This window comes from Theropithecus gelada, chromosome 10 (assembly GCF_003255815.1).
Source record: "Theropithecus gelada isolate Dixy chromosome 10, Tgel_1.0, whole genome shotgun sequence".
Classification (NCBI taxonomy): Eukaryota; Metazoa; Chordata; class Mammalia; order Primates; family Cercopithecidae; genus Theropithecus; species Theropithecus gelada.
In genome coordinates, this window is record NC_037678.1 from 20,436,257 (window position 1) to 20,452,026 (window position 15,770).

Below are 15,770 nucleotides of genomic sequence, written 5' to 3' on the forward strand. Positions count from 1 at the left end.
TCCCAGTGTGCTGGGATTACAGGCATGAGCCAGCACACCCGACCTCTATTCAATCTTAAAAAGGAATGAAGTTCTGATACACGTACAACGTGAATAAATCTTGAAAACATATGCTAAGTGAAAAGCCAGACATAAAAGGACAAATATTATATGATTCCACTTATATGAGGTACCTAGAGTAGGCAAATTCATAGAGACAGAAAGTAGAATAGAGGTTACCAGGTGCTGGTGGGGTAGAAGGAGTTTAATAGGTATAGAGTTTCTGTTCAGGATGATGAAAATGTTTTAGAAATGGATAGTGATAATGGTTGCACAACATTGTATATGTGCTTAGTGTCACTGAGTTGTACACTTAGAAAAGCTGAGGTGTTGAGTTTTATATTACAGTTTACCACAATAAAAAAGTTAATATTTAAAATACATCTAGTTTTCACCCTTATTGTTTTGTTAATATAAAAAAGAAGCAGCCGGGTATGGTGGCTCATGCCTGATGCCTGTAATCCCAGAACAGTGGGAGGCCAAGGCAGGTGGATCACGAGGTCAGGAGATCGAGACCATCCTGGCCAACATGGTGAAACCCTGTCTCTACTAAAAATACAAAAATTATCCAGGCATGGTGGCGGGTGCCTATGGTCCCAGCTACTCAGGAGGCTGAGGCAGGGGAATGTCACGAACCCGGGAGGTGCAGCTTGCAGTGAGCCAAGATCGCGCCACTGCACTCCAGCCTGGGTGACAGAGCAAGAGTCTGTCTCGGGAAAAAAAAAAAAAAAAAAAAAAAGCAAATTTTCCCTTTTCTTTACAAAGGCTTAATTTAATTTCAATTGGGGCTGCTTTTTAAGGTTTTATGAAGTTCTGACCAAAATACTTGTAAAATAACTTCTTTCAAGATATTCCATTCTGGATCACCAAGGATAGCCTGTGACCGGTTTTTGTGTATCCATTAATGCAAGACTCAAAGATTTTCCCAAGAGGGCAGAATTATTTGCAAACACTGCCACAAGGTGATGATAGAGATTATAAACAGGTGGTAATATTTAATTTATCTCAAACTACTTCTTCAGAGGGGCACTAGGGGACACTCTTTTACAATATTTTATATACGAGACTGAAAACCACCTAACAGTCCTTTAATCCTTAAAGATTCCAAGCTATCTTTTCTTGATTTCAGAGTATAACCTTCATATCTGACTCAACACATCAGCTGTCCCCCTTAAATTTCAAAACATAAAATGGGAAACAAAGTAGCTCTAAGAGTTTAAGATCTAGTCCCAGCCCATTAAACTATGATACACTACCCACTACTGGGGTAGTTATTAGTCTTAGAGACAATAAATAAGAGAAATCATGATTTTAAAATAGTTTTCTATATTAGTGGGTTTTTTTAACTTTCTCTATGATCATAGGCATTCTGATGTCATTTCTAGGGAATCAAGCTCTGAAAATAGCAACAGCCAATTAGAACACAATGCATTACTACATCCATATTTTTGCAATGTATGGATGGCCTAGATTAAATTAATATTACCATTGAAAACTCTGAGGCATTCAGGACACTTGCTTTTGAGAAAGGATTCAAGCTAGTTAATATTAGCATTTGGTAAATTCCTTAGGAATTAACATTTATAAAAGTAAAATTTAATTTTCTACATATATACATATTTATATTTTTATATATATTATACATATATACATATATATTTATATATATGGAGAGAGAGAGAGAGAAATAACCAGCAGTATAATCTAGTAGAAAGAGCCTTTAGAGTTAAGGAACCTAAATTCAAATTCTGACTCAGCTACCTAGCAGCTGGCATGGCCAGGCACAGTGGGAGAAGACTGGATCATCTGGGCAGTTTCTCATGAATGGTTTAGCACTATACCCTCAGTGCAGTTCTTGCAATAGTGAGTGAGTGAGTTATTGCAAGATCTGGTTGTTTAAAGGTGTGTAGAACCTTTTCTTTTTTCCCCTCTCTCTCTCTCCGGCTTTAGCTATGTAAGATGTGCCTGTTTCTCCTTTGTCTTCTGCCATAATTGTAAGTTTCCTGAGGCCCCCCCAAAAGTCAGGCAGATGCTACCATGCTTTCTGTACAGCCAGTGGAACTGTGAGCCAGTTAAACCTCTTTTCTTTATAAATTACCCAGTCTCAGGAATTTCTTTATAGCAATGCAAGAATGGACTAAAACAGAGCTCTTCTTTTTTACTTCTATCACACACTCCCTGGATGAACAAATACACTCCCATTGTTTCAAGTATAATTTCCATCCTGTTGATTCTTATGTGTATATCCCCAGCCCAGGTCTCTCTCAGAAGTTGCTGACTTGTTCCTCTAACTGATCATAAGACTGTTCCACCTTGATGTTCTCAACACATCCAAATGTGAATTATTTTCCCCAAAAACTTACTTCTGCTCCCTCGCTCAGTGAATGACATCATTACATACCTAGTTGCTCAAGCACAAAATCTGTGACTCAACCTTAATCCCTTCCTCGTTCCTATGTTCAATCACCTTAATATTTCTCAAATGTAGGCCGGGTGCAGTGGCTCATGCCTGTAATCCCAGCACTTTGGGAGGCCGAGGCGGGCGGATCACCTGAGGTTGGGAGTTCAAGACCAGCCTGACAAACATGGTGAAACCCCATCTCTATTAAAAATACAAAATTAGCCGGGCATGGTGGCACATGCCTGTAATCCCAGCTACTTGGGAGGCTGAGGCAGGAGAATCGTTTGAACCCAGTAGGTGGAGGTTGCAGTGAGCCAAGATCATGCCATTACACTATAGCCTGGGCAACAAGAGTGAGCCAAGATCATGCCATTACACTATAGCCTGGGCAACAAGAGTGAAACCCTGTTACTCAAAAAAAAATTATATATATATATATATATATATATATATATATATATACATACACACACACACACATACACACACACACGTATATATATATATATGAAATGTGTCCAACTCCTCACTTTAGCCATGCTGTTGTCATCTCTACTTTATATCAACCAGTCTCATCTTTTGCCTGTATTGCTGCAACCACCAATTTCCTCTCACTGGTATTCTCCTTCTCCAGTCTGTTCTGTATATTGCAGCCAGAGTTTTTAAATTACAAATTCGACTATGCATTTTCCCAGATTGAAATACTTCAATGGCTCCCCACTACTCTCAGGATAAAATCTAAAACTCTTACCATGGCTTTAAGATTTGACTCATGCCTCCCTAGCCTCAGCTCTAACTATTTTCCCTTATACTTTTATGCACCAGCCATTCTTACTTTCTTTAATTACCCCAAAGGACTACATTCCTTCTAGCTCTCAGGATTTTGTAATATTCCCTCTGCCTGAAACATCCTCCTCCATTCCCAATTCCTACTCATCTCCTAGATATGGTGTATTAGTCCATTCTTGCATTGCTATAAAGAACTACCTAAGACTGGGTAATTTATAAAGAAAAGGGGTTTAATTGACTTGCAGCTATGCAGGCTATACAGGAGGCATAGCTGGGGAGGCCTCAGCAAACTTACAATCATGGCAGAAACGGAAGGAGAAGGAGGCATGTTTTACATGGCCAGAGGAGGAAGAGAGGGAAAGGGGAGGCGCTATACACTTTTAAACAACCAGATCTCATGAGAACTCGTGATTACGAGAACAGCAATTGGGAAATCTGCTCCCATGATCCAGTCAACTCCCTCCAGGGCCCTCCTCCAACACTGGGGATTACAATTTGATATGAGATTTGGGTGGAGACACAAATCCAAACCATATCATATGGCTTAGTAAAATTTCCTTAAGGAATGACTTCCTAATTCCCACTACCACTACTATGAAGTTTGGATTGTGTGCCCTTCGCAATATATACTGTACCATAGTTGTCTTTAAGTATCCCCTGACCTACCGTGAGCTAACATGAGAGCAAAATTGTGTCTAGCTATTGTGTCTGTCTAGCTCATTCTTTATATTTTAAAGCTTTATTTATTTATTTATTGAAAAGGACTCTCACTGTGTCACCCAGGTGAAGTGCAGTGGTATAATCCCAGCTCACTGCAACCTCTGCTTCCTGGGTTCAAGCCCTTCTCCTGCCTCAGCCTCCTGAGTAGCTGGGATTACAGGTGTATGCCACCATGTCCAGCTAATTTTTGTATTTTTAGTAGAGATGGGTTTTCGCCATGTTGGCCAGGCTGGTCTGGAACTCCTGACCTCAAGTGATCCACCCACTTTGGCCTCCCAAAGTGCTGGGATTACAAGCGTGAGCCACTGCATCCAGACTTTAAAGTTTTTTTAATAGGTATAATTCAGTGGATTTTAGTATATTCACAAAACTGTGCAACCATCTGTTTAATATAGTATAAATCATCAATTTAGTATATTCACAAAATAGTGCAAACACGACCTAATTCCAGAACATTTTCATCACCCCTAAAAGAAATCCCATGCCCATTAGCAGTCACTCCTATTCTCTCCTTTCCCCAGCCGCTGGAAACCACTAACCTACCTTTCATCTTTATGAAATTGCCTATTCTGAACATTACATATAAATGAAACCATACAATATGTGACCTTTTGTGTCTTGTTTAGCTCATTCTTGAACTCTCAGCATCATCACAGTACTAGAATTAAGTAGGTACTCAATAAATATTTGCTGAGGCTGGGCACAGTGGCTCACACCTGTAATCCCAGCATTTTGGGAGGCCAAGTGGGGTGGATCACTTGAGGTCAGGAGTTCAAGACCAGCCTGGTCAACATGGTGAAATCCTGTCTCTACTTAAAAAATAAATAAATAAAATAAGTAAAACATTAAAAAAAATTAAAAACCTAACTTAACTAAATATTTGCTGAGTCAACAGAGAAGAACTATAGGAACAAGGAATAATCAAGTCTAGAAAAACACCACAAAATTTTAAAGGTAGAAGAAACTTTAAACATCATTGCTATGGTTTGAATGTGTATCCCAAAGTTCATATTTTGGAAACTTAATCCTCAGTGCAAGTGTTGAGAGTTGAGACCTTTAAGAGGTGATTAGGTGCCTTCATGAATGGATTAATATTGTTACTCCAGGAGCAGGTTCATTATCAAGAAAATAGGTTTGTTATAAAAGCAAGTTTGGTGCACTCACTGTCTCTCCTTGCTCTCTCTCTTACCAGGTGATGCCTTCCTCCATGTTATGACACAGCAAGAAGGTCCTTACAAGATGCATATCCTTGTTTTTGGACTTTCCAGCCTCCAGAATCATAAGCCAATACATGTCTGCTCTTTTTACATTACCCAGCCTCAGGTATTGTTATAGCAGCACAAATGTGACTAAGACAATCATTTAGTCCAAATATCTAATTTTCTACATGAGGAATTCAAGATCCAGACTTATCCAGGGTCAGTCAGCCACTTAGTAACAGAACTGAGACTAAAACTCAACAAGTCTGACTCACAATCTAGAAGTTTTTCCAGACTGACTCTCCAAAATGAAATTCTCCTTTGCTTTCACTCTATCTAATACAATGCACTACCAGGGCCTCCCTAGTTCTTCAGCTTGCCTGCTTATTTCTAAACTTGGGAGGGTCTCTTTCTAGTGTTCTAGCATGAGCTTGCTTCAGGAAGGCAAAAAGATCTAAATTATTTTTTCAAAAAACATCGTGAAACTTCATCTCTACTAAAACTGGAAAAATTAGCCAGGCGTGATGGTGGGTGCCTGTAATCCCAGCTACTTGGGAGGCTGAGGCAGGAGAATCGCTTGAACCCGGGAGGTGGAGGTTGCAGTGAGCCGAGATTGCACCATTGCACTCCAGCCTGGGCAACAAGAGTGAAACTCCATCTCAAAAAAAAAAAAAAAAAAAAAGCCAGACTCCTTTCGGCCTCTAACTATCTTGTTGCTACTGTTTTCCCTTTGAGCAGGTGTTTTGTGGCGGTCTTCTATTTAAGTACAAACCCTGCTTAATTTTGAAAGCTCACAAGTTGACAGGAGGTATGACTCTAGAGAGCACGCATTCTGAGAGAATAGGTCTGATTTTTTGTATGTGTCATCCCTTTGTTCAGGCTCATTATCTAAAAACCTAGAAGAGATTTCATAACTACAGATTTTAAGAACTGAAAGTTAACTTTGAAATGTCATTCTCTTATATATTTGTCTGCAAATTAGATCCACATATATTTGAAACTTCACAGCACATCAATATCATTCCCTCTTTTGTTTTTGAGACAAGGTCTTACTCTGTTTACCCAGGCAGGAATGAAGTGGTGCAATCTTGGCTCACTGCAACCTCAACCTCCTGGGTTCAAGCGATCCTCCCACCTCAGCCTCCTAAGTAGCTGGTACTAGAGGCAATGTGCCACCACACTCAGCAAATTTTCTTTATTTTTGGTAGAGACGAGGTCTCACTATGTTGCCCAGGCTGGTTTTGAACTTCTGGGCTCAAGCAATACTCCTTGGTTAGCCTCCCAAAGTGTTGGGATTATAAGGATGATAAGTGTGAGCCACTGCAACTGACCCTCACTCTTATATTTGATATGTCTACTTTGTGACAAGGATTATGGTCTTCTTGAGAAAGAGGCAATATTTCTGTGCTCTTTCGGGTAAAGATTCACTCTAGGCTTACCTCTTGACCTATATCTCAATTGCCCTATTTTATTTTTTGTTGTTGTTGTTTATTCATTTTCTTTTCTTTTTTTTTTTTTGAGACAGAGTAAAGTGCAATGGCATGATCTGTCACCTAGGCTGGAGTACAGTGGCATAATCACAGCTCATTGCAACCTCAAACTTCTGGGTTCAAGTGATCCTCCTACCTCAGCCTCCCAAGTAGCTGAGACTATAGGCATGCACCACCACGCCCTGCTAATTTTTTTACAGTTTTTTTATTTTTGTAGAGTTGGGCGGGGGGGGGGGGTTCACTATGTTGCCCAGACTGGCCTCGAACTCTTGGCCTCTCAAAGTTTTGGGATTACATATGTGAGACACCACACCATGCCTTCAATTGCCCTATTTTATATGGTGGTACAATTACTTCCTATTTTACCCCTACTATGTGTGAGTCCAAGATTCACATAAAGATTAGCCAGCTGCTGTTTAGTTTACTAAGGCCTAAACCACTTTTTTAACCATTCCAAGTGAAGCAAAAACCAAAGTTTTATTACATTTTCCCAAATATAATTATAGCTGATTTATGAAGGCTCTCTACCCATCTTTCTCAATCTTCCAAAACCATTTTTTACAAGAAAATCCCTTTTCTATCAGGTGAACAATATCCAATAGCTGGATTCTGAAATGCAACTATATGACCTTCCTTACACATGCATGATATTAAGAATGACTTTACTCAAAAGAAGTGTATGTTAACATAAATGGGTTCGATAGATTCATAAAGCTGGAAGGGAGCACAGACATCTTCCAACCCCTTCGATTTAAAGAAGATCCAATTCTGTGGAGGAAGAATCTTTTTTTCAACAAATGGTGCTGAAACAAAAGGACATCCAGAGGATGGGGGGAAGAAGAGAGAATGAAAAGAAGCTTAACCTGAATCTCACACTGTACACAAATATTAATGCAAAATGGATGATGGATTTAAACCTAAACATAAAGCTATAAAGAAAAGGGGCTGGGCGCAGGGGCTCACACCTGTAATCCCAGTACTTTGGGAGGCAAAGCGGGCGGATCACAAGGTCAAGAGATCGAGACCATCCTAAACAACATGGTGAAACCCTGTCTCTACTAAAAATACAAAAAAAAAAAAAAAAATTTAGCTGGGCGTGGTGGCACATGCCTATAGTCTCAGCTAGGAGGGAGGCTGAAGCAGGGGAATCGCTTGAACCCGGGAGGTGGGGGTTGCAGTGAGCTGAGATTGCATCACTGCACTCCAGCCTGGTGACAGAGCACGACTCCCTCTCAAAAAAAAAAAAAAAAAGAAAAGAAAAAAGAAAAGGAAAGTGAGGCTATGCAAGGGAACTTGGTTTGCCAAAGTTCGCCCAGTTACTTAGACCTTCTGACAGAGCTTGTTTCAATAAATTATTCACCATTTTAACAAATTCCATTTGGTCCTGGTCATTCCCCTACTTGTGCTCATTCAGAGTAAATGGTTTCCACTGTATTAATTGAGTATTTGTTCATGCTTTTGACTTTTTAATATATCTTTCATGCTATTTCAATTATTCATTCATTCAACATCTACGAGGCGACTACAATGTGCCAGGCAACGTGCAGGATTACAAGATGTAATATACTTTTCCTACCTCAACAGATTGATGGTCCAATGGAGGAGCAATTAGATCATGATCCTGCTGAGATTAAAAACCCCTTTCGGGGCCAGAACCACCCCTCATTTCTGCCAGCTGAGTACACGATGTACTGCACAGCCTGTCCAGTGCTCTGCGCACTCGGACACATTTCGGCGATTGGCTAATCCTGAAGTTCAAGACACTCTCTCCCTCTGAACTGTTTAGGGAACTAAAGTCCACAGGGATTAATTGGCAAATCCTCACTAAAACGAAAGGGGAGCTGAGGTCAAGCGGGGCGGGGTGGCTCGTCCCCACCTCTCTCACCTCTTGGCCTGTACCAGGCATCGATCCTGGCAGAAAACCTCAATGGCTGAGGAGAATCTGACCCAGGTAAGATAAACCCCAAAACCTCCACCACACACGGCCCCTCCAATGCCGGGCACAGACGTCGTCTGCCCTACCAGCCTCGTCATGGCTCATTATGGCTGCTGCTTGCTCAGCAAGTTTGATTTCATGTCCAGAAAAATCTGAATTTCAAAGCTACCTGGGTGCTCTCTGTCCAGTTCTGGGGGAAATCGCCTCCCTTTTGTCTTCCTCCTCAGCCCCCTGCCCTCCCGATTCTCTTCACAGTACTTTAGGCCCTCACGAAAAATGATACTTTCAAATCCAACTTAAAGCCTTAAGTAACAAGAAAAGAAAAAAAAATGTGTTTGACATAAAGACAGAACTCAACGTCCGAGTGCCCTCTCTGGGCGGAGACCTCGCGTCTCAACAGCCCTCACCTCAGCTCGTCGACGCCTCCCTTCCACCGAGAGTCAACGGCCTTTTCCGGCCCAAACCCGCTCCTCGGCTCATGAATAGTCAACGAGGCCTTTCTGGGCGGGACCAGAAACTTCCTCATGAATAATTCATGACCCGTCCACGGCTGGCCGGGGCGATCGGCCTCGCTAGACTTCATGAATATGCAAAGCAGGGGCGAGCGGCAGTTAGCCGGGCCCTGGCCCGTCCGGCCCCTCAGCAGCCGCCTCTCAGCCGGCGGCCGCACACTGACCTGACGCGGCCTTGGGTCGGGCGCCGCCCGCGTGGGCCACCTGTACAACGACAGCCTGCACTGGGGCTTCCTGAGGAGGCGCCCGCCCGCCGAGGTTAGGACCCGAGGAACCGTGGGGCTCGGGCGGGCCAGGACGCCACGCCGGCGGGTCCCAGAGAGGCCTGAGGCGGGCGCGGGGCGGCGTAGGGGAAGGGATCGAAAGCCTGGGGGGCCCAGGGACCCAAGTTAGAAGAAGGCCCGAGGGGTGCAGCGCGGTGGCTTCACCTGGGATCCCAGCACTTTGGGAGGCCGAGGCGGGCGGATCACTTGAGGTCAGGAGTTCAAGACCAGCCTAGCCAACGTGGTGAAACCCCGTCTCTATAAAAAATACAAAAATTACCTGGGCGTGGTGGCGCGCACTGTAGTCCCAGCTACTTGGGAGGCTGAGGCAAGAGAATCGCTTGAGCCCGGGAGCCTGAGGTTGCAGTGAGCCAAAATCCCCCCATTGCACTCCAGCCTGGGCAACAGAGCGAGACTCTGTCTCAAAAATTTTTTTTAAAGTACAAAAATTAGTTGGCTCATCTTGACACACGCCTGTAGTCCCAGCTATTTGGGAGGCTGAGGTAGGAGGATCGCTTGAGCCCGGGAGTTTGAGGTTGCAGTGAGCCAAGATTGTGCCATTGCACTCCAGCCTGGGCCACAGAGGGAGACCCTGTCTCAAAAATGAAAAAAAATAAAAGAAAAAAAAGAAAAAGACATAAGGCCAGAAGGCCAGAGCTTTCAAATACTTGAGGGCATCTGCAACCTTTTCATCCCTACCCTGGACCTGACTTTGTATTCTTTTTAACATTAATTTGTAATTATGCAAATAAAACATGAATATGTTCTCCTTTGTGCCCTACCCCTAATCTCAGTTTTTTCTGCCCTGGTAACTGAGGGTTACTGAGGGAGCAGTTGGGGGTGTGGCTCCTTGGATCCTTTCCCACCGGTTTAGGTAGATATTTCATATCCTGTGGAGCTTTCCAAAGGTTCCTGGAGTCCTATGAACCTCCCCAATGGGATTTCCCAAGAGAGTAGATGAAAGAGTGAGCCACTTGAAACCTGTTCTTATTTTGTTTCTGCAGGAAAGAAAAAAAAACTATTCAAGCTGGCGAGAACATGAGTTCAGAACATAATGACTAAAACTGAAATTTGGGCTGAAATATTCCTTTAGTGCAAGTTTTCTCAACCTTCCCCCCACCCCCACCATCATAACAACCAAAAATGTCTCTAGACTTTGCCAAATGTCCCATGGGGTGTGCAAAATTGCCCTCTGTCGAGAACTACTGCGTTCACTCTATACTTTCTGGAAGTAACTGCTTTTTAAGCTCCAACCACACAGATGGTCTGTCTGCACCAGCCCTTCTCAGCCTCTGCATTTACCAGCCTCTCTGGCTGGATCACTAGGCCCTCTGTGCTGGCTGTTCTAATTTTCTTCTGCCTTCAGGTCTGAGTTCAGTCAACTACTACCATATCCAAAGACTTACCCCTTTTTGCCCTATACTAATGGCAGTCCACCCCACCAGCAAACACAGTTATTTGTTATTCTGTTTCTTTCATAGAATTTCAATCTAAAATTTTTTTTTTTTTTTGAGACAGTCTCACTCTGTCATCTAAGCTGGAGTGCAGTGGAGTGATCTTGGCTCACTGCAACCTCTACCTCCTGGGCTCAAGTGATTCTCCTGCCTCAGCCACCTAAGTAGCTGGGGTTACAGGCATGTGTCACCATGCCTGGCTGATTTTTGTATTTTTAGTAGAGACAGGGTTTCACCATGTTGGCCAGGCTGGTCTTGAACTGCTGTCCTCAAGCGATCCACCCACCTCAACCTCCCAAAGTGCTGGGATTACAGGCTTGAGCCCCCAAGCCCAGCCCTGGATTTCATTTCTTTGATAACCTGTTTTGTTTTTTTCTCTCTATCACCTAGAATAAGTAAGTAAGTGTCATCAGAGGCCTGATCTGGCTGAGTCGGCATCACACACAGTAGGTACTCAATAGACATTGGTGGACTGAAATTATAAATTACCCTGTCTTTCTCCTAAGAGCTTCTGTGGAGTTTCTCTTACACCTTTCCTTCCTCATCATTTGGCAGGCTCCTTGTGACCAAAGGAATGGATTAATAAGCCCCTGTACCTGGCCCTGTGCTAGGAGCTGTTGGGTAAAGCCTTCACCTTTCCCACTGGCTTATCAAATCCTTGAGGGCAAGAGCTGTTAATTTTACTTCTTTCATTATGTTCATTGAAGGTATTCAAATAGATACCTGAATTAACTGTTCCTCAGTGAACCCGGAAGGTATTCAAATAGTTGAATGAACGAATTGGTTACTTAAGGAACAACATTAGATAATTAAAAATTGATAGTGTTACAGGGGGCTTTAGAAATCCTCCAAGTCTAGTCCTTTACTTTACAGATGAGAGTATAAGTAATTTGCTCAAGGTCCCTAAGCTTCTTAAGAGGCTGGGTCACACATACAACCCATGGTCTCACACCTCTTATTTCAAGACTCTTTCTTGTCTCCAGTCAGGCTAGTTTCTGATTACTTTTCTGTGAACCTGACTTACAACTCAGACACAGAAGTCCCAAGCCAAAAAATTGCTTCTTGTCAACTAAAAAGGCTTTGAGCCTGTGCTTTTTCATCTTGATTAAATCCAACCCTGGGGATAATGGCGTAATGAACTCAAAAGTGCTATATGATATTCAAACAACTCTCCAGCTTCCTTTGTACTTTTCAGTGATAAGAGACTGGGAATTGTCCCTGTCAAAGCATTTTGTTTGTTTTGCAAGGAGAAAATGTGCATTATGGTAGAACTTGATCATTGTTTAGAAATTTCCAAATAACCAGAATTTTGACAAAGGTCAAAAGCCTCCAGCTGAGGTTTTGCCAAACCCCAGTAGTAAAATAACACATGACACAGGTGAAAATAGAGGGAGAATCTTATTTGAGATGACTTTCATTGGCTAAATTTGACCTTTCTCTCTTTAGACACATTTATATCACCTGACTCTGTACCTGAAACAGTTTTACCAATCAGTCTCTAGTTTGACTCTTGTTTTTTGAGGGCTAAGGACCATTTTTCCTTATTAGTTAAAAAGAATTCAGGGTTTCTTCTTTGTTCTTCTTGATCATTTCATATAGGCAGCACCTGGTTAGGGGAGTCTTGGTGTCATGCTTTCAGCTTTTAGACCTTTATAGTTTATTCTGAGGCATCTTACAGCACACTGTCATAGGAAGCAGAGCTTTTTTTTTTTTTTTCTTTGCCGGGGGGACGGAGTCTCACTCCGTTGCCCAGGCTGGAGTGCAGTGGCACGATCCGAGCTCACTGCAACCCTCCGCCTCCCGGGTTCAAGCTATTCCCCTGCCTTAGCCTCCTGAATAGCTGGGATTACAGGCATGCGCCACCACACCCAGCTAATTTTTGTATTTTCAGTAGAGACAGGGTTTCACCATGTTGGCCAGGCTGATCTTGAAATCCTGACCTCAAGTGATCTGCCCACCTCAGCCTCCCAAAGTGCTGGGTTTACAGGCGTGAGCCACTGCACCTGGCCAGCAGAGCTATCTTTTGCCTACCTAAAATGATTGGAACTCTGCTCTTCAAGTTCAGTTTAACCTTGGAAATCTTCCCCAAAAGATGGTTTATTGGAGAGTTATCAAAATAGACATATTGAACATAAAAATATCTTCTCAGGAGGATATCTCCCATTAGATGTGTCTCCCTCTTCAAGGTGCAATATCATGATACCAAATATAGGGAAAAAGATTGGGATGGAGGGAGCAGCTAAGTAGGAAAGGTAGTTTCTTTATTTGTTTTCAACATTTATTAGAACTCTGAAAACATAATGTCCAGTTATGAAGTTGACACCACCACATTCATTCATCAAGCATTTATTTTGTACCATTAATAAAGCACTCTACTTTGCACTGCAGGGATCACAGAGGTAATGACTTGGTCCCTGAACTGTGGATTTTACAGTTTAGTGAGAGAGGGAGATCTGTGATACTAATAGAGGTATAAAGTATATGATAGAATGCAGAGAAGGAAGCTATACATTCTGAATTGGGAATCAAGACAGCTTTACAAAGGAGGTGACATTTTTAGGAGGAGAGCATGTGTATCTCATTTTCTTTACTTGTTCTTTGGCAATGGTTAGAATACCTCAAACCAATAAAAGCAGACATTTTGCCCACCACTTTAGAACCAGGAGAGAAAAGGAGGTGTAAGATCCTTTCTTTCCACTCCTGGCAGCAACATGCTCCTGAAAGCTAAATGTTGCTTTTGCAATTCCAAGTGTCTCACTTATGGTTAAGAGAAAAGCTGAGTAGAGAGAGTCCTCCCTCATCTTTGTCCCCTTCCTCAGTAAGGTTAAGTTAAATGTGGCTTTTTCTTTTCAGCTGCCTTATTTCAAGCGCTCATTTCTATGTTGGGATGTCATTTTATTCCGGTTTCCATTGCAGCATGCAGTAGCCATGTGATTGCCAGGAGTGGTCAGTGGTGCTTATAAATTTATTTATGAATGTGACTCTGAAATTCTAGAATTTTAAGCATCCCTGAGAAAAGAGAAGCAAAATGATTTAGAGAACTATAGTTTTGATTCAAGCCTTTGCATGTGAACTGACTATATTGCTAGCTTATTTGGGGTATTTTGTAGAAAGAAAGGCAAAGGTAAAGAGTTCCCAACCTGGCTGTAGCTTCTTAACTTTATCCATCCGTTGGCAGCCAAGGAGAAAGCAGTCAATATGAAATAAGTCCCCAACTATAAGGTCTAAACATAACTGCTGCTGCTTCTGCCCACACACTGTCATCCTACAAAATATAATTCCATGTGTAGGTGGCAATTTATTATGGCCTTCATCCTCACTCAGAGCTGCATATCAATTTCTGCCTCCTTCAAATGAATCTGTTCTGACTGGCAGAAGGATCTCCCTGAGGGTTGTGAGTTTCTGGGGAAAGCCTAGGGTTTAATGAACTAGAACAGGAAATGGCAGGGCTGTAAGTGACAAGCTGCTGCCTGCTTGAGTGCCTAGACTAAGAAATGATGTCGAGAAAGATATTGAATTCTCAAGCATTATGGAAATGTTCTATTTAGCTACTTGGTTCTGTCTTCTGAATGTGAAGTTTTGTTGACGTGTAAAATGTTATTCCCCTTAATGATTATCACTTAATAGAAGTTTCGAATGAAATCGACTTTAAACTAGTTTTCTGTGATTGCTACTTGGTACATCTGCACGGAGATCTAGATGAGGTGAGGTACAAAATGCTCCACACTATTGACAGCCTAACATTTGAGGGCCTTTATTTTCTACACTTCCTGGTGCTTGGAAAATGACGGTTACCTAAAAAATGGTTTAGAATTCCTATACAACCATATTGCAGGCTCAGCCCCATGAGGGGCTTGTTTTTCTTCCCTTAGTTGATACTAACTTCGTGATACGTTAAATTTGTAAATACTAATGATCTCTGATTGCAAAGGTCCCAAATTTAAGATCAGAATACTTATTATCTTTGCATAAACTGAACACAATAATATAAGAAATCTGAGGCAGACTTTTCTTACACCTCTTCTCATTAAACTAACAAACAAAGGCCAATTTCTTCCTGCCAAAAGAAAGGTTAAACATCTGGAAAGTGTAAGACATCACAGGAAAATTACCTACCTAGCTCTAAAAATGGAAGGGAGAAAGAGACTTGGAAGAAGGCCTCCTTTACAGGTTTGCTAGAACTTACATCTAAGGAAACTGTCTTCCTCCCAAAAAGCCAGATTTCTGTGGAAACCGTGTTCTTAAATGTGCCAGGGGCTACGTTAACCTCAGTCACATTAATGCACAGCACAGAAAGATTTACTGTTTTAAGAGGCATTGGGAGCTGGGTGCGGTGGCTCATGCCTGTAATCCCAGTACTTTGGGAGGGTGTGGAGGGAGGATCGCTTGAGCCCAGGAGTTTGAGACCAGCCTGGGAAACATGGTGAAACCCCCATCTCTATAAAAAATACAAAAATTAGCTGGGCATCGTGGCATGAACCTGTAGTCCCAGCTACTCAGAAGGCTGAGGTAAAAGGATTGATTGAGCCCAGGAGGTTGAGGCTGCACTGAGCTGTGATCGTGCCGCAGCACTCCAGCCTGGGCAACAGAGCAAAACCTTGTCTCTTAAAAAAAAAAAAGCATTTTTTAATTAAACATATAGATCAAATTCACCACTTTAAAATATACAAATCAGCATATTTTAGTATATTCACAAAGTTGTGCAACCATCACCACTATCTAATTCCAGAACACTTGCATCACCCCAAAAAGAAGCCCCATGCTTATTAGCAGTCATTCCCCTAGTCCTTCCTCCTCTATTCCTTGTCAACCATTAATCTACTTTCTGTCTCTATGGATTTGTCTATTCTGGATATTTCATATAAATGAAATCATACACTATGGCCTTTTGTGTCTGGCTTCTTTCACTTAATAACTAAAGTATAATCATTCATATTGTGGCATGTATTCCTTTTTATGGCTAAAAA

At 42.1% G+C, this 15,770-nt stretch overlaps 1 protein-coding gene across 4 annotated transcripts in view; it reads right to left on the reverse strand.

Moving 5' to 3' along the window:
* The window catches only part of HORMAD2 (HORMA domain containing 2), a 91,269-nt gene extending 81,866 nt beyond the window's left edge, over nt 1-9,403 (reverse strand). For 2 of the 4 annotated variants that reach the window (XM_025399073.1, XM_025399070.1), the window contains exon 1: nt 8,982-9,403. The gene's annotated coding sequence lies outside the window, so the exon portion shown is untranslated. Of the gene's footprint in view, nt 1-8,214; nt 8,468-8,981 lie in introns of those variants that run through there. The other 2 variants (XM_025399072.1, XM_025399071.1) reach the window with 2 other exon arrangements.
* Nucleotides 9,404-15,770: the final 6,367 nt, after the last annotated feature.